This window comes from Schistocerca americana, chromosome 6, assembly GCF_021461395.2.
Source record: "Schistocerca americana isolate TAMUIC-IGC-003095 chromosome 6, iqSchAmer2.1, whole genome shotgun sequence".
In the NCBI taxonomy this organism is placed as follows: Eukaryota; Metazoa; Arthropoda; class Insecta; order Orthoptera; family Acrididae; genus Schistocerca; species Schistocerca americana.
Window position 1 is genome coordinate 156268841 of NC_060124.1, and position 18989 is coordinate 156287829.

Below are 18989 nucleotides of genomic sequence, written 5' to 3' on the forward strand. Positions count from 1 at the left end.
AGAAGCCTTTCAGCAAGATAAGAGATATCCAGTCAGGTGTCATCTTCACGTGAGAATCTTTACTATCTGAGGAGCGACGGCACCAAACTATGTTCGGTTTAAATTTTCAGACTCCAGGGTTTTGGTTCGTTCTTATTGTTATTTTTGTAGAGCACTTAGTTCCTTGGCCGTGCCTACATGTCAGCCATCTCATCGGTCTGTTTCCAAATTGTACTATAGAGTGGGAGAGATTTGGTACCTTCCGCCCCACCTTAAAGCAATATTGCTCAGAAACAGGGAAAGCCTGCAGGTGTAGGAGAGTGCTTAACGCCAGTACTTTAATTTTACTGGACGGAACGCGCAATGTCTGCCACAGCTGGCCAGCAAGCTCCTTCTCTGGCGAAAAGCACCGAAGTTACAGAGAGTCCGGAATGAGAACATTTCACACTAGGGGACAAAAGAGTACACAACACATTAGGTAAGGGAGCAATAAACACTTCACGCTAGGCAACGAAAGAGTACACTTTATGTTAGCAGTAGAGCCTTCATATTAGGGAATGAAGGAGTAAACACTTCACTTCACGCGTTTGAATACCGAAGTCTTCGGGTTAGGAAATGGAGAAGTAATCACTTCACGTCAGGCGAAGAAAGATTAGAAGAAAGAGTACACTTCGCGTTAAGTTTTTGCAGAGCAAAGACTTCGTGTTAAGAGATGGAGGAGTAAACGCTCACGGATAGACGGATAGGACGACTAATGAAGTTCAAATGGTTCAAATGGCTCTGAGCACTATGGGACTTAACATCTGAGGTCATCAGTCCCCTAGAACTAAGAACTACTTAAACCTAACTAACCTAAGGACATCATACACATCCATGCCCGAGGCAGGATTCGAACCTGCGACCGTAGCGGTCGCGCGGTTCCAGACTGAAGCGCCTAGAACCGCTCGGCCACACCGGCCGGCACTAATGAAGTGAGCCTTGGGATAGCAAAGAAGGATGTTTCCACTCGAATTATGAGGAAATAAAGAGAGCTGAGCTTTTGAGTTCCCAGTCACTACTGCCGTTGCCTTCTGCATTACGGTAAGAGTATGGCAAGATATCCCATCATTGCGGTCGGTAATTCCGTAGGATTCAAATGGCTCTGAGCACTATGGGACTTAACATCTGAGGTCATCAGTCTCCTAGAACTAAGAACTACTTAAATCTAATTAACCTAAGGACATCACACACATCCATGCCCGAGGCAGGATTCGAACCTGAGACCGTAGCGGTCGCGCGGTTCCAGACTGAAGCGCCTACAACCTCTCGGTCACGTCGGCCGGCTAGTTCCGTAGGGATGCGATATTAGTTCACTCCCCTCGGGAGCCAGTTATTCCGTTTTAATACTTCCCAGTTAGCTAGTTTGCTTACAGTATGCTCTTTGACGATCTCACAGGTGTTCGATCTTACTTTTCCTCGTTCTTATTGTAATTTACTAGCCATGCTTACAGTCACTGGACATATTCGTGTTGTTGTTGTTGTGGTCTTCAATCCTGAGACTGGATTGATGCAGCTCTCCATGCTACTCTATCCTGTGCAAGCTTCTTCATCTCCCAGTACCTACTGCAGCCTACATCCTTCTGAATCTGCTTAGTGTATTCATCTCTTGGTCTCCCTCTACGATTTTTACCCTCCACGCTGCCCTCCAGCACTAAATTGGTGATCCCTTGATGCCTCAGAACATGTCCTACCAACCGATTCCTTCTTCTGGTCAAGTTGTGCCACAATCTCCTCTTCTCCCCAATTCTATTCAATACCTCCTCATTAGTTTTGTGATCTACCCATCTAATCTTCAGCATTCTTCTGTAGCATCACATTTCGAAAGCTTCTATTCTCTTCTTGTCTAAACTTTTTGTCGTCCATATTTCACTCCCATACATGGCTACACTCCATACAAATACTTTCAAAAATGACTTCCTGACACTTCAATCTATACTCTATGTTAACAAATTTCCCTTCTTCAGAAACGCTTTCCTTGCCATTGCCAGACTACATTTTATATCCCCTCTACTTCGACCATCATCAGTTATTTTGCTCCCCAAATAGCAAAACTCCTTTACCACTTTAAGTGTCTCATTTCCTAATCTAATTCCCTCAGCAACACCCGACTTAATTCGACTACATTCCATTATCCTCGTTTTGCTTTTGTTGATGTTCATCTTATACCCTCCTTTCAAGACACTGTCCATTCCTTTCAACTGCTCTTCCAAGTCCTTTGCTGTCTCTGACAGAATTACAATGTCATCGGCGAACCTCAAAGTTTTTATTTCTTCTCCATGGATTTTAATACCTACTCCGAACTTTTCTTTTGTTTCCTTTACTGCTTGCTCAATATACAGATTGAATTATTCGTCTATTATCTGCTTAACTTTGCACTTGTCGTGGCCACCCACCTGCGCCAAGGTTAGAGTTCACCATTAGAACCCCTTGCCCAAGTATTAAATGTTCAGTCCTTTGCCATATTTCAGTGGGAAACTCAAGTGTTTTACTTTACGACAGAAAATATGATTGCTATAGTTCCCACTTGTTTCTGTTGTACATTAGATGATCACTCCTCTAGTTAATTTGTCTATGAGAATGGTGTGGTACCCATATTGACCTATTTGATTGGACCACTGCTATTAATTATCGTTCAGTAACACATTTCCATCGGGCAACGTTATTATGTCCCTTCATTAACGTGCTTGATACGTCACCAGAGTTCAGACGAACATCATGGGAGTATGCAAAACAGCACAACCGACATCTCATATGAAATGTTCTTTTCTTCTTATGATAATAATCTGACATTACCTAACGCACATTTTACACTCTACAATAGGATATTTTGTATTGATGCAGCGCAAATAATTTACTTCGTGCAGTTGGGTAAAATTAAAACGCCTTCCTCGGTTAATACAAAAACCAAGAAAAGCAGATGAAGACAGATGGCTGAGCAGAGCTACTCCAAGGCCCGTGACGTCGCGAGTTAATGTGCGATAACAATTATTGCAGTAAGTTACATTGCAGTACAGCCTGCAGTATTGGAGCTGGAGGCTGTGAAGGAGACCGCAAGTTGTGGCCTACCTATGAGTCATATACACCTGCTGCTACTGCAACGTGAGTACGGCTCCTGTGTCACTTCGAGCAACTGTGTATTCATGCCACATATGAACCTAAATAAATGATATTAAATATTATTCAATAATTTTCATAATCGGTACACTACCTTTTGTTATTCAGAAGAAGATTGTATAAAAATTTCAACATTGTAACTATCATAGTTTCGGAGATAAAAAATTGCTAAAAAAAGTCAAAAACCGACACTTATGGAACTAAATTCAGATAGGAAATATAATAGTTTATCTTTTGGTATAATTGGAAAACATATACAGGACTCTCAGTGTGCAGAATTAATTAATTGAGATTTTCATATAAGTTTAATTATTTTTCGTTTTCGTAATATAAAAATCAGACAAAATTATTATTTGTGTCTACTATTGTTGTATTGGAGGGCAGCGTGGAGGGTAAAAATCGTAGAGGGAGACCAAAAGATGAATACACTAAGCAAATTCAGAAGGATGTAGGTTGCTGTAGGTACTGGGAGATGAAAAAGCTTGCACAGGATAGAGTAGCATGGAGAGCTGCATCAAACCAGTCTCAGGACTGAAGACCACAACAACAACTATTGTTGTAGGAATAAATGTGAGTAAATGAAAGTGTGTACGTGAGACATCCGTATGATTTAAATGTTGCATGATATACCGTCTTAAGTAACCCGCAAGAGTTACACAAGCCTGTCGTGGGAAAATGATCCTAGGGAATTTACCCACTTTGCTAATGACGTATGTCTAGGTGCGATTGCTATTGTAAGAGAGCAGCAAGAAAGTCAGCTGGAGTAAAATCAGTATCTAAAGAATATTTCCAGAATGATTGCCTTTTCGCTTTCGTTTATTAAACATTACTTTAATATTTGTGTGTCAGAATGACGTAAATGCGTCTGAGTAAAAGGATTGGGGCAGGCCAGTTTTGGCGCGAATATGATCATGAGTGAGCATTCTGATTGGCAGCGAGTATGATCAGCCAATCAAAATTGAGACGGTTCCCACTCGTTACCTGATAGTTATACTGAGAATAAGGCTGCAAGAAGAGGAGTCGCTCGCTAGGTTTGAACGCGGCCGGTCATGTTACTAGTGCGAGTCAAAATAATGTGTAAAATAAAGAAATATTTGGCTTCTCGCGTCCAGATTGTGCGGCCATTACGGACCGTTTTGTGAAGTCTGGAAGTTGTGGAATTGTTTTGTTGGAAAGACGACATTCGTGTGTGAAAATTTGGCCTTCATAGTATCCGCGTGGCATGTTTCAGTATTGAACCACTGAGCGTTTTTGGCGATAAATTTCCTTTTTAGAAATCCACATGAAGGACCGAATGTAATAACTCAAATTAGTGGTGAAATTAATGACTGTGAAAACGTTGTTTAATTCGGGTCGGGTCTGGAAAGATTTCTGGCTCCTGTGCATATGAAATGTGTGTATGAATTGTGAACTGAAAGAAAATAGCCAATAGTTTAAATGTGGACTGAATAGTACCGTTTCTTTGGCTATAAGGACAAAATAAACATTATTGTGTGGAAATTTTGGACATTATTTTCCAGAAGCTAATTCATTTTCTTATTGCCCGATAAAATTGAATGACAATTTTTCTACAGATCTTTCTTTCATTTGTAGAGTTGCGCGGCCTCAGTAGTTGTACTTATTAGATGGTGTTTTTTATCAACGCTGCTTTTACATCATCTTGTAAGTATCTACGTTGCCGAGTGAAGGGACATCGAGTAGACGCTGTTCTGAGGTAGGTGAATTTTAATGTGCAGTCTGTACAGAGAACAAAACCCTGCCCCGCTGCAGGCCGGCTGCCGATGTTGCGATTACTGCTGCTGAAGCGTCATGCTGCCGCATAAGACGGACGCAGCAGAAACGCAAAGACACCGTGGCGTGAATGGCACAGTTACTTCTCATCCGAGCAAAACAAGGACGGATCAAGAGCGTACAAATACTCGTCATTTTTAATCATAGATATCGCAGTCTGTCAGCCACCAGTCCCAAGGGGGGAACTATGTCGGTCAACGAGCCCTTGTGTCACCCTCCCTGGACTCTGCCGCTGCTAGCTGCAGACCTGTTTCTGGTGCCAAGTCCAATGCTGCTGAGTGAGCACCCTCTAACCGATGGGCCACTTGGGACCTACTTCCAAACAGATAGAATACCACAGAGAAGCAACACCGCGACCAGAGTGAAGCAAACTGAACAAATCTCCGCCATGCTTTCTAAAGTAAAAGAAAAGTGCATGCTACGTGACAAGGCGTAAGGAAATTACGAAATTGCAACTGTTATCGTTTATTAACTATACTACCTCTGAGTAGAATGCACTAACACTTTATATACACCGTCTCTTGACAGTGCTACAAGCTTTCTTTTAAATACTGTAACCCCAGATGTTCAGCAGCACAGCATTTACAAGTAAAAGTTGCAGTCTCTGTAAAATTTAGTTTAGAATCCATCTTCGTGTACTTTAGTACAATCTTTTCTACAGAAAACTTTCGAAGAATAACTATCATTTCAGAGACGAGCGTTGTACAGAAAGATAACATTAATTTCGAACGTATCTATCACTCATTTCACATCCAAAGCAAAATCTGTGTTACAATGGGCAGGGAGGCACGGCACCACACATTATGATCTAAGCCACGCAGGCTGTCAAATATGCAATGAAATTCTTGGCTGATCGTTAGTTTATTAAAGTAATAGGTAATATGCTACCTTGTCTTTCTCATGAATCAGATTACTCTGCTTACATATAGAGCCAAATTTTGCAAAGTTACGTAGTAGACTCCCCTTTACGTTTTTCGTAGTTTATTTATGCTATATGTACATAACTGCATCAAAACATTTGGAGACTTGCCATTTTATAACGCACTTTAGCCCACGACTACCTTTCTACATTTGGATTATCTAAGATTCAGTATCAGACTGATTTACTCTTTGCACATTAAATACCTTACCTATGTGATTATCGGAAGCTATAATTTAAAATATGTAGATACCTGTTGTAGACCCAAACTTTGCAAAATGACTATCCATACATAAACCATACCAAGACTAATTCAAGAGTAATTTGTACTTTACATTTCGCATATAATTTGAGACTATAAAAAACAAATAACAAGCTGCTCACAGTATTCCGCCTGTAATCCATACTTTCCAATGTGAAAGCTAGTTCATTTAGTTTCCAGGAAGTAATAAAAACCGTTATTGGAGTAACGCCTATTGCAACAGTCAAAAAGTGAACCGTACAAAAATGACGTAATCGACCATGCCTTGCAATCAGCAATAACGTTTTCATTCACAAAAAAAAAAAAAAGATTACGATCTTATGCTCACGACTGTTCGGAAATGTTGCAAAGTATGGTGTATGCCTTTGTTAGTTTCTCAACCGTCTCAAAATTCTCGGAATACCGTATGCTTAGGAGCAAGCTTTATTGAAAAGTAAACAAACACATCACTGTACACATAACAGAACACAATATGTAAGAATATTTACACCAACATTCAGTCTTTTTTCTAGATTTGTGCGTAAAGTAATACATTGAACACATGGTAGGAAAGACTCCGAAACGAAACTCGCAGCAACTGTGAAGCTTACAAAACGATACACGATCTCTCTAATCTTCAGAACAACCGCAAATGACTTCCCGAAACATGGCAACTAATAGTACCACGTGGCACCGCAGGGAAAGCTGAATAACATTTCACAGGCTCTCTGTGTGTTCTCTGTCTCTTTGCCTACTTCAGCTTATGCCCACTTTCCATCCTGTAGGTCTCTGGCTGTGCAGACATTCAAGCGCCATTGCCCATGCGGGCAAACTCCTAGCTGGCTGCGGCTATTCTGGGGAGACTACGCCGCTGTGAGCTGCCCTTCCTACAGCTGGTCCAGAATAGGGTCCTGCACGCGACCTCTGGCTCGCCCAGGGCTGTTGGCTGCTTCTAGGCAGCACGGCTCACAGACTGCTGATTCCGCTGGGTCGGCAGTCTTGCCTGCCTGACGTCACCACCTTCGCGTTTGCTGACCACAGCACCTTCCTCACCAGCCGTGAACTGCTGACGACTTGCGGGTGATGGCTTTCAGGGAAAATGACACAGCTGTCGTAATAGTCAGTAATAAATGATCTTACAACGCTGTTTCTAGGACATCCCGTCGGGCATCTTCCATGCAACCACTCACCACTCTGCTGGTACCTGGCAGGTGGTGGGCTATCGACATCCAGACCTCGATCTACCCAGCTCCACCACACATCATACTGGCTGACCACCCAGTCACCATAATATTTCATCATTTTGGCCTTGTTACCCATTCCAAATCACTAAACACCACTGAATAGAATTGGTCCTTACTCGTATATTTGTTTCAATCCCTTTCTTTCCCTTCTGTGATGCTTCAGTCCGGAACCGCGCGACTGCTACGGTCGCAGGTTCGAATCCTGCTTCGGGCATGGATGGGTGTGATGTCCTTATGTTAGTTAGGTTTAAGTAGTTCTAAGTTCTAGCGGACTGATGGCCTCAGATGTTAAGTCCCATAGTACTCAGAGCCATTTGAACCATTTGATTTTAACCTGCTGTGATGACATGTTTTCTCTTTCTTCTGTCTCTTTGTGCCAGTTTATGCTACCCTTTCGACATGTCTCAGTACATAATACTCGTCTTCCTTAGCATTTATATTTTTTGTACCCAGTAAGTAACTCACACATTTCGTCCTGTGTTAGCAGTTACTGTGTGTTTACAAACATACTTAATCATTGTATGTAGAATGTGTTGAATGTAATTTTTGGTTGGACATTTTCATGTGATGAAATTATGTTGTCCAGAAACATTTTCAAAGGCAGATATATTGCTTGAGAATAAGCAACATGATGTGTGAATCGGTAACTGAAATGTAACGTAATTATGCGTTATATTAGATAGTTTCAAACACGTCACTGCAGTTACTAGGAAGTGCCTCATCCAACATAGAACACTAATGAAGGCAAAAGTCGTAATTTTGGCAACCGGCATCCTAATGAGAAGAACGCAAAACTAAAGAACGGGTTGAGTCTCGTGACATTTTACGGCTGCAATTTCATGTTTTTTACTGGCGAAATAGTGTGCTTACGTTGAGTTTCTCTTGGCAACCTACTCTACAATTATACTCACACAAGAAAGCCTTTTGCAAGAAAACATTGTAACTTATGCCATTTCTTTCATACGTTTCTCCTCCTTATTTCGCCATTACCCATCCACATCTCCTAATATTAGAATAACTATAGGGAAGCAAAGAAATAAAATAAATATTCTACATGACATCCAGAAAAAGTATGAAACAATGAAAATTATTCGTACGACGTATATGAAGATAAGAAACGGCTTGAGTTCTCACCGCTTCTACATCTACATCCATACTCCGCAAGCCATCTGACGGTGTGTGGCGGAGGGTACCTTGAGTACCTCTATCGGTTCTCCCTTCTATTCCATTCCCGTATTGTTCGTGGAAAGAAGGATTGTCGGTATGCCTCTGTGTGGGCTCTAATCTCTCTGATTTTATCCTCATGGTCTCTTCGCGAGATATACGTAGGAGGGAGCAATATACTGCTTGACTCTTCGGTGAAGGTATGTTCTCGAAACTTTGACAAAAGCCCGTACCGAGCTACTGAGCGTCTCTCCTGCAGAGTCTTCCACTGGAGTTTATCTATCATCTCCGTAACGCTTTCGCGATTACTAAATGATCCTGTAACGAAGCGCGCTGCTCTCCGTTGGATCTTCTCTATATCTTCTATCAACCCTATCTGGTACGGATCCCACACTGCTGAGCAGTATTCAAGCAGTGGGCCAACAAGCGTACTGTAACCTACCTCCTTTGTTTTCGGATTGCATTTCCTTAGGATTCTTCCAATGAATCTCAGTCTGGCATCTGCTTTACCGACGATCAACATTATATGATCATTCCATTTTAAATCACTCCTAATGCGTACTCCCAGATAATTTATGGTATTAACTGCTTCCAGTTGCTGACCTGCTATTTTGTAGCTAAATGATAAAGGATCTATCTTTCTGAGTATTCGCAGCACATTACACTTGTCTACATTGAGATTCAATTGCCATTCCCTGCACCATGCGTCAATTCGTTGCAGATCCTCCTGCATTTCAGTACAATTTTCCATTGTTACAACCTCTCGATACACCACAGCATCATCCGCAAAAAGCCTCAGTGAACTTCCGATGTCATCCACAAGGTCATTTATGTATATTGTGAATAGCAACGGTCCTATGACACTCCCCTGCGGCACACCTGAAATCACTCTTACTTCGGAAGACTTCTCTCCATTGAGAATGACATGCTGCGTCCTGTTATCTAGGAACTCCTCAATCCAATCACACAATTGGTCTGATAGTCCATATGCTCTTACTTTGTTCATTAAACGACTGTGGGGAACTGTATCGAACGCTTTGCGGAAGTCAAGAAACACGGCATCTACCTGTGAACCCGTATCTATGGCCCTCTGAGTCTCGTGGACGAATAGCGCGAGCTGGGTTTCACATGACCGTCTTTTTCGAAACCCATGCTGATTCCTACAGAGTAGATTTCTAGTCTCCAGAAAAGTCATTATACTCGAACACAATACGTGTTCCAAAATTCTACAACTGATCGACGTTAGAGATATAGGTCTATAGTTCTGCACATCTGCTCGACGTCCCTTCTTGAAAACGGGGATGACCTGTGCCCTTTTCCAATCCTTTGGAACGCTACGCTCTTCTAGAGACCTACGGTACACCGCTGCAAGAAGGGGGGCAAGTTCCTTCGCGTACTCTGTGTAAAATTGAACTAACGCTTGGAGCGTTAGTATCGCTCTAGCTGTCAAATGTACTAACTGCCACAGCAGTGAACGTCTTGCCTGTATGTACGACGGATATTGGGAAAGGAAGTTCGATCGATCAAGAAATGGTAACCTCTGTGAAAATGTAATAAAGCTTTGCACTTATGTGTTCGACAGCGTCTCTAGTATCCCTGTGCATTGCATCACTTCGCTCTTTTTCAGTTCTGAGCGCATGGTGAGCACATAAAGATGCGTAGAAAATAGTGTCTCCCGCCAAGTATGAAAGCCTGGTGAGAGATTTCGCCTGATTTTATGCAGCCAACATTACAGAACTGTCATGCGGTTCCTACATTGTGACAATTCTCGGTAGCAATCTGCAGGGGCAATGAAAATGCTCCTGCAGCGTTTTCGATGGGAAGTGTTTGATCAGCCGCACTACAGCCGGTAATTGGCTCCCTCTGTGTTTCATCTCTGGTAACGTTAACTACTGGCTATGAAGACAACATTTTCGCACAGACAACGAGCTACAGATGAGCGTAGAGAATTGGCAGGAAGCACAGGCTGCCTTCTATGACGAGGGTATTGGAAAGTTGGTATAACGGTGCGACAGATGTCCTAGCTGGAGGGGCGACTACGTAGAGGAGTAACTGGAAGGTGGAGCCAACTGTCGCAAATAAAACATTTCTTATTTTCAATGTAGTTTCCATTTCGCGACTGATCGGAACTTACTTTCTGGACAAGCCTTGTATTAGACTGTAGTCACAACTTGGCAACTACGGAAACTGATTCTATCACACTTAAATGCGACCACGAACTCCGATAAAATTCCGGATGTTGTTCAGGGATATTTTCTGACTATTTTGGTATGAGGAAGTCGTGTTACTGACTGCTCATTACAGAGTAATTGTATTTCGTTTTATTTCTTAGTCCCATTCACATTTTCCTACGAAATGTATTCACAGTGCAAATCCGTATTGATGTGAGCCGTTTGTGACTTATGAGATTTTGTGGTGGACTGGTACTCGAAACCGGATTTCCTGTTCAACGCTAACGGTCCCCTTAGCCACTTCGGCTATAGGTGCACGCCTCCAGGACCAGCCCAAATTCTGACATGTCCTGTTGTCCACAACCGTTATGCTTGCGTTAATCGGGAAATTTGGTTTCGAGTCCCGGTCTAGCACAAATTTCCGTACGTCACAAACAGCTGACGCCAATACGTATTCGCAAACCGCAAATCCATTTCTTAATATTTACTACAGCTGTAACTGTCAAGAAAAGTAAAGGACGCAGATGTTGTAATAATCAAATATTTATCTTTGTTTCTATACTGAACTGAAAATATCTGCTCAACAGCTCAAATATCGATTGTGTGCGTTTCCTGTTCAAAAGAGTAATGCCCGCATTACTCTTCGCCACCTACACAGACAGAAAAAAACGCAATACCAAGAAGGAGTTGTGCGAGGTAAATGAAAGTTAGGATACGATATTGCAGTGGCTGGAATACTGTATTTATCCGCAGACAACGGGCAAGCGACTTCCAGTAAAATTTCTCCCCCATACGAGAATATACATGATGGATGTCTGAGTACAAGCTATAGACAGATGGCTAAAAACATATGGAAGTTTGGGTCTGGCCGTCAGTCGCTCGGATAGCCAAATAGTAAGGCGACCGCCCGCGATAAGCGGGGAATTCGGGTTCGAATTTTCATTGTCGTCATTCAGTTATGCAGCTGATGGTTGTACATATTCGCAACTGCGAACACATTTCATGTAAACGAAAGTTATCCATTCAAATTTATCGCCAGTCGCTTAAGAATGGCGGTAATGGCACCACTGAGGAGGAGGCAGCTCTGATTTTCTTTAAACACACACTGTAACGGACGTGAGCGTTAGTCACCTTTGAGATTTGACGTAATGAGTTGATGTTATTCAAGAATGTCTTTAAGGCGACAAAATCGCCATTATCAACATCTCAGAGAGAAGCTGGATGCTCCTTCTTCGATATTGCAGAAAGACTTGGCAGGAATATAGCCATTTTGGCGCATCGTACTGCATCTGCAGCAGCAATCTGAGCAGCAGTTGGCACCACTGTGACACAGCGAACTGTTACAAATCGGTTGCCACTTCAAGGACAGCTCCGAGTCAGACGCCATATACACTCCTGGAAATTGAAATAAGAACACCGTGAATTCATTGTCCCAGGAAGGGGAAACTTTATTGACACATTCCTGGGGTCAGATACATCACATGATCACACTGACAGAACCACAGGCACATAGACACAGGCAACAGAGCATTCACAATGTCGGCACTAGTACAGTGTATATCCACCTTTCGCAGCAATGCAGGCTGCTATTCTCCCATGGAGACGATCGTAGAGATGCTGGATGTAGTCCTGTGGAACGGCTTGCCATGCCATTTCCACCTGGCGCCTCAGTTGGACCAGCGTTCGTGCTGGACGTGCAGACCGCGTGAGACGACGCTTCATCCAGTCCCAAACATGCTCAATGGGGGACAGATCCGGAGATCTTGCTGGCCAGGGTAGTTGACTTACACCTTCTAGAGCACGTTGGGTGGCACGGGATACATGCGGACGTGCATTGTCCTGTTGGAACAGCAAGTTCCCTTGCCGGTCTAGGAATGGTAGAACGATGGGTTCGATGACGGTTTGGATGTACCGTGCACTATTCAGTGTCCCCTCGACGATCAGCAGTGGTGTACGGCCAGTGTAGGAGATCGCTCCCCACACCACGATGCCGGGTGTTGGGCCTGTGTGCCTCGGTCGTATGCAGTCCTGATTGTGGCGCTCACCTGCACGGCGCCAAACACGCATACGACCATCATTGGCACCAGGGCAGAAGCGACTCTCACCGCTGAAGACGACACGTCTCCATTCGTCCCTCCATTCACGCCTGTCGCGACACCACTGGAGGCAGGCTGCACGATGTTGGGGCGTGAGCGGAAGACGGCCTAACGGTGTGCGGGACCATAGCCCAGCTTCATGGAGACGGTTGCGAATGGTCCTCGACGATACCCCAGGAGCAACAGTGTCCCTAATTTGCTGCGAAGTGGCGGTGCGGTCCCCTACGGCACTGCGTAAGATCCTACGGTCTTGGAGTGCATCCGTGCGTCACTGCGGTCCGGTCCCAGGTCGACGGGCACGTGCACCTTCCGCCGACCACTGGCGACAACATCGATGTACTGTGGAGACCTCACGCCCCACGTGTTGAGCAATTCGGCGGTACGTCCACCCGGCCTCCCGCATGCCCACTATACGCCCTCGCTCAAAGTCCGTCAACTGCACATACGGTTCACGTCCACGCTGTCGCGGCATGCTACCAGTGTTAAAGACTGCGATGGAGCTTCGTATGCCACGGCAAACTGGCTGACACTGACGGCGGCGGTGCACAAATGCTGCGCAGCTAGCGCCATTCGACGGCCAACACCACGGTTCCTGGTGTGTCCGCTGTGCCGTGCGTGTGATCATTGCTTGTACAGCCCTCTCGCAGTGTCCGGAGCAAGTATGGTGGGTCTGACACACCGGTGTCAATGTGTTCTTTTTTCCATTTCCACGAGTGTAACATGCAGTCCACTGATCTCACACCATCGCCGTTTGTGACTTCAATGGTGTCAAACGAGAGCTCATAGGAGGGCAGGGGGGAGGCCTACTGTGTTTTCTGATGAAAGTTGGTCCTGCCTCGGTACCAGTGATGGTCGTGCGTCGGTTACAAGGAGACCAGTTCAGGGTCAGCAATCAACCTGCCTGCTTGCTAGACGCACTAGACCCACACCTGCAGTTACGGTTTGGGGTGCAATTTCGTATCACAGCAGGGGCACTCCCGTGGTTATCCCACGCACCTTGACTTCAAAACTTTTACGTCACTCTGATGATTCGACCTGTTGTGCTGCTATTCATGAACAACATTCCAGAGGGTGTTCGAATGATAACGCTCGCCCACATACCACTGTAGTAACTCAACATGGTCTGCAGAGTGTCGACATGTTGCTTTGGGCTGCTCGATCACCAGATCTGTTTCCAATCGAGCACATATGGGACAAAAAATGGTTCAAATGGCTCTGACCACTATGGGACTTAACATCTGAGGTCATCAGTCCCGTAGAACTTAGAACTACTTAAACCTAACAAACCTAAGAACATCACACACATCTACGCCCGAGGCAGTATTCGAACCTGCGACCGTACCAGTCACGCGGTTCCGGAATGAAGCGCATAGAACCGCTCGGCCACCGCGGCCGGCCACATATGGGACATCAACAGACGACAACTCCACCGTCATCTACAATAAGCTTTAACCGTCGCTGTACTGTCCGACCCAGTACAACAGGCAAAGAACCTCATCTCACAAACTGACATCTGGGACCTTTACAACACAATTCATGCACATTTGCATGTTTTCATGCCACATTCTGGCTGTTACATCAGTTATTAATGTACCAGCATTTCACATTTTTAATGGTTTACCATGGACTTACATTAACCTGTGACCTTGCAGTGTTAATCATGTCATCTAGACAAACATATTACCGAAATTGCATTACTGTACATTAATTACACTACTGGCCATTAAAATTGCTACACCAACAAGAAATGCAGATGATAAACGGGTATTCATTGGACAAATATATTATACTAGAACTGGCACGTAATTACATTTTCGCGCAATTTGGGTGCATAGATCCTGAGAAATCAGTACCCAGAACAACCACCTCTGGCCGTAATAACGGCCTTGATACGCCTCGGCATTGAGTCAAACAGAGCTTGGATGGCGTATACAGGTACAGCTGCCCATGCAGCTTCAACACGATACCACAGTTCATCAAGAGTAGTGACTGGCGTATTGTGACGAGCCAGTTGCTCGGCCACCATTGACCTGACGTTTCCAATTGGTGAGAGATCTGGAGAATGTGCTGGCCAGGGCTGCAGTCGAACATTTTCTGTATCCAGAAAGGCCCGTACAGGACCTGCAACATGCGGTCGTGCATTATCCTGCTGAAATGTATGGTTTCACAGGGATCGATTGAAGGGTAGAGCCACGGGTCGTAACACATCTGAAATGTAACGTCCACTTTTCAAAGTGCCGTCAATGCGAACAAGAGGTGACCGAGACGTGTAACCAGTGGCACCCCACACCATCACGCCGGGTGATACGCCAGTATGGCGATGACGAATACACGATTCCAATGTGCGTTCACCGCGATGTCGCCAAACGCGGATGCGACCATCATGATGCTGTAAACAGAACCTGGATTCATCCGAAAAAAATGACGTTTTGCCATTCGTGTACCCAGGTTCGTCGTTGAGTACACTATCGCAGGCGCTCCTGTCTGTGATGCTGCGTCAAGGGTAACCGCAGCCATGGTCTCCGAGCTGATAGTCTATGCTGCTGCAAAGGTCGTCGAACTGTTCGTGCAGATGGTTATTGTCTTGCAATCGTCCCCATCTGTTGACTCAGGGATCGAGACGTGGTTGCACGATCCGTTACAGCCATCCGAATAAGATGCCTGTCATCTCGACTGCTAGTGATACGAGGCCGTTGGGATCCAGCACGGCGTTCCGTTTTACCGTCCTGAAACTACCGATTTCATGTTCTGCTAACAGTCATTGCATCTCGACTAACGCGAGCAGCAATGTCGAGATACGATAAACCGCAATCGCGATAGGCTACAATCCGACCTTTATCAAAGTCGGAAACGTGATGGTAAGCATTTCTCCTCCTTACACGAGGCATCACAACAACGTTTCACCAGGCAACGCCGGTCAACTGCTATTTGTGTATGAGAAATCGGTTGGAAACTTTCCTCATGTCAGCACGTTGTAGGTGTCGCCACCGGCGCCAACCTTGTGTGAATGGTCTGAAAAGCTAATCATTTGCATATCACAGCATCTTCTTCCTGTGGGTAAAATTTCGCGTCTGTAGCAGGTCATCTTCGTGGTGTAGCAATTTTAATGGCCAGTAGTGTATTTTTTGGTGTTGATGTGGTGTCATCGCCAGACACCACACTTGCTAGGTGGTAGCCTTTAAATCGGCCGCGGTCCGTGAGTATACGTCGGACCCGCGTGTCGCCACTATCAGTGATTGCAGACCGAGCGCCACCACACGGCAGGTCTAGAGAGACGTACTAGCACTCGCCCCAGTTGTACAGCCGACTTTGCTAGCGATGGTTCACTGACAAATTACGCTCTCATTTGCCGAGACGATAGTTAGCATAGCCTTCAGCTACGTCATTTGCTACGACCTAGCAAGGCGCCATTATCAATTGCTATTTATCTTGTGATGCATGTACCGTCAGACCGATGTTCACCAATTATGGATTAAAGTTAAGTATTCCAGAAGCTACGTACTATTTTTGCTACTATAAAGACCTTTCGGCTACCCGTCACAGTGGATTGGCTGTCTTGCCAGTCCACAACAGTTGATGTCTTTTTTCCGTCAGTGTAACCTGCTTTCAGTACTGCTCGGTTCCGTCTAGGGCTTGTATTTCCGGCGGTGTTAGTTGTATTTTAATAGTGATAGACAGCAGTAAGGATAGGTCTGCTGTTGAAGAGTTGCAAAAGTCGGAGAAATAAATGTTCTTTGTCGCTGCATTCAGTGATCCCCACATACGAGTTAACCTATTCACAGCGTTGTGTGTCGCTGTTAACGTGCAACTAACACCGCTGGTGCTCAGTTTGACCTTGTACAGATCAAACAAGAACCGACACTTTACAGAGACTGACTACATGGTGCCTACGTGTCAGTTAGGATCCATGACTGTTTTGTAACCAGATTTGAATACTAGCATCAATTCGTACCAGTAACAATAATCCCGGCGGGGTCAGGGATTTTCTCTGCCTCGTGATGGCTGGGTGTTGTGTGCTGTCCTTAGGTTAGTTAGGTTTAAGTAGTTCTAAGTTCTAGGGGACTGATGACCATAGATGTTAAGTCCCATAGCGCTCAGAGCCATTTGAACAATAATCGCTAACCATACAAGACCACATTTTCATATTTATGCAAGGTCTACCAAACTTGTTCGTACACTCAAGAGCCTCGCTAAAACTGACTGCGTCACTATCATTGGTTTACGATATTCTTTCTTCTTCTTCTTCTTCTTTTTCCTCTTCCTGTTCTTATTTTTTTGCCCTGTATCTTCGTTTATTGGATAGTGCAGTATTAGTGGTGAGGCTAGCCGTATGACTTCCCTGTTGCCACGCCTACCCCCCCCCCCCCCCACCCCCGAATAGACTTTGTGTGCCCCAGCTTTGTGCGTCCACTAGTATTCCGTGTAAAAGTGTGCAAACATTTTCTAAGCCTTTGCGATTTGTGTAACCGACGCGGGACCTGGGTATCAGTCTGATATTTACTTAGTCGAATGTGGAAAACCACCTAAAAACGACAAATAGACTGGCCAACACACCAACGCACTCCTCAAATCCCAAGAGTGGCATGCTAATGCCCGCTCCTATCTGGGCAGGTCACCACACTTCCAGATTCCATCGATACCTTATTATATCTCGTCGAATGGATTGGACTTGTTGACATCTGTCTCATTCATCCCTCATATAATGTGGGTATTATTTGATGTAAGGTAACTCCAGATTAACCTCATCATTTTAGCATGTTCAATGCACAACTGACACTATGGACCCAAAAATGCTGAATTTCTTCCCAACTCCCGCTACGGTCGCAGGTTCGAATCCTGCCTCGGGCATGGATGTGTGTAATGTCCTTAGGTTAGTTAGGTTTAAGTAGTTCTAAGTTCTAGGGGACTGATGACCTCAGATGTTAAGTTCCATAGTGCTCCAAGCCAATTTTAAGTCTCACCCAACTACGATTTCACTTCGAAATCTCACAATGTATCGAAGTTTTGAGCCTACTCAAAAGGTCTACTGCCATCTCGGCATAAGGTTTAGTTTTCACTAGAGTGACGTGTCGCAGGATATGGGTACTGCGATGTCTGCGTACATCTGGTTAAGGTTAACTATTAATACGCGCTCAAAAATGGTTCAAATGGCTCTGAGCACTATGGGACTTAACATCTGAGGTGATCAGTCCCCTAGAACTTAGAACTACTTAAAACTAACTAACCTAAGATATTACACACATCCATGCCCGAGTCAGGATCCGAACCTGCGACCGTAGCGGTCGCGCGGTTCCAGAATGAAGCGCCTAGAACCGCTCGGCCACACCGGCCGGCAATACGCGCTCATCTGGAGATAGATTGGGTCGGAGTCGAACGAAGGGTAGCGGTCTGAAGGGCAGAGGAAAAAACGTGCCAAGGCAAGAGCCAAGGGGAAAAAAAATCTACTCGTGTCACCATTTGTTCACAACAAAGAAAAACTTCTCAAAAATGTTATTAGCAGCCAAGGAATTAGGGCGCTTTTGTTTTTCTTGTTGATTTAGTCTCGTATATAAAGCGCAATGTATGTGCGTACATTGACGATCCAAATGAACTGGTATAGGCTTGCGTATTCAAATACAGAGATACGTAAACAGGCAGAATACGGCGCTGCGGTCGGCAACGCCTATGTAAGACAACAAGTGTGTGGCGCAGTTGTTAGATCGGTTACTGCTGCTACAACGGCAGGTTATCAAGATTTAATTGAGTTTGAACGTGGTGTCATAGTCGGCGCACGAGCGGTGGGACACAGCATCTCCGAGGCAGCGATGAAGTGGGGATTTTCCGGTACAGCCAATTTACGAGTGTACCATGAATATCAGGAATCCAGTAAAACATCAACTCTCCGACATCGTTGCGGCTGGAAAAAGATCCTGCAAGAACGGGACCAATCACGACTTAAGAAAATCGTTCAACGTTACAGAAGCGCAACCCTTCCACAAATTTCTGCAGGTTTCAATGCTGGGCCGTCAACAGGTGTCAGTGTGCTAACCATTCAAACGAAATATCATCAGTATGGGCTTTCAAAGCCGAAGGTCCACTCGTGTACCCTTGATGATTACACGACACAAACCTTTACGCCTCGCTTAGGCCTATCAACACCGTCACTTGACTCTTGATGACTGGAAACAGGTTGCCTGGTCGGACGAGTCTCGTTTCAAATTGTATCGAGCAAATAAGCATGTACGGGTATGG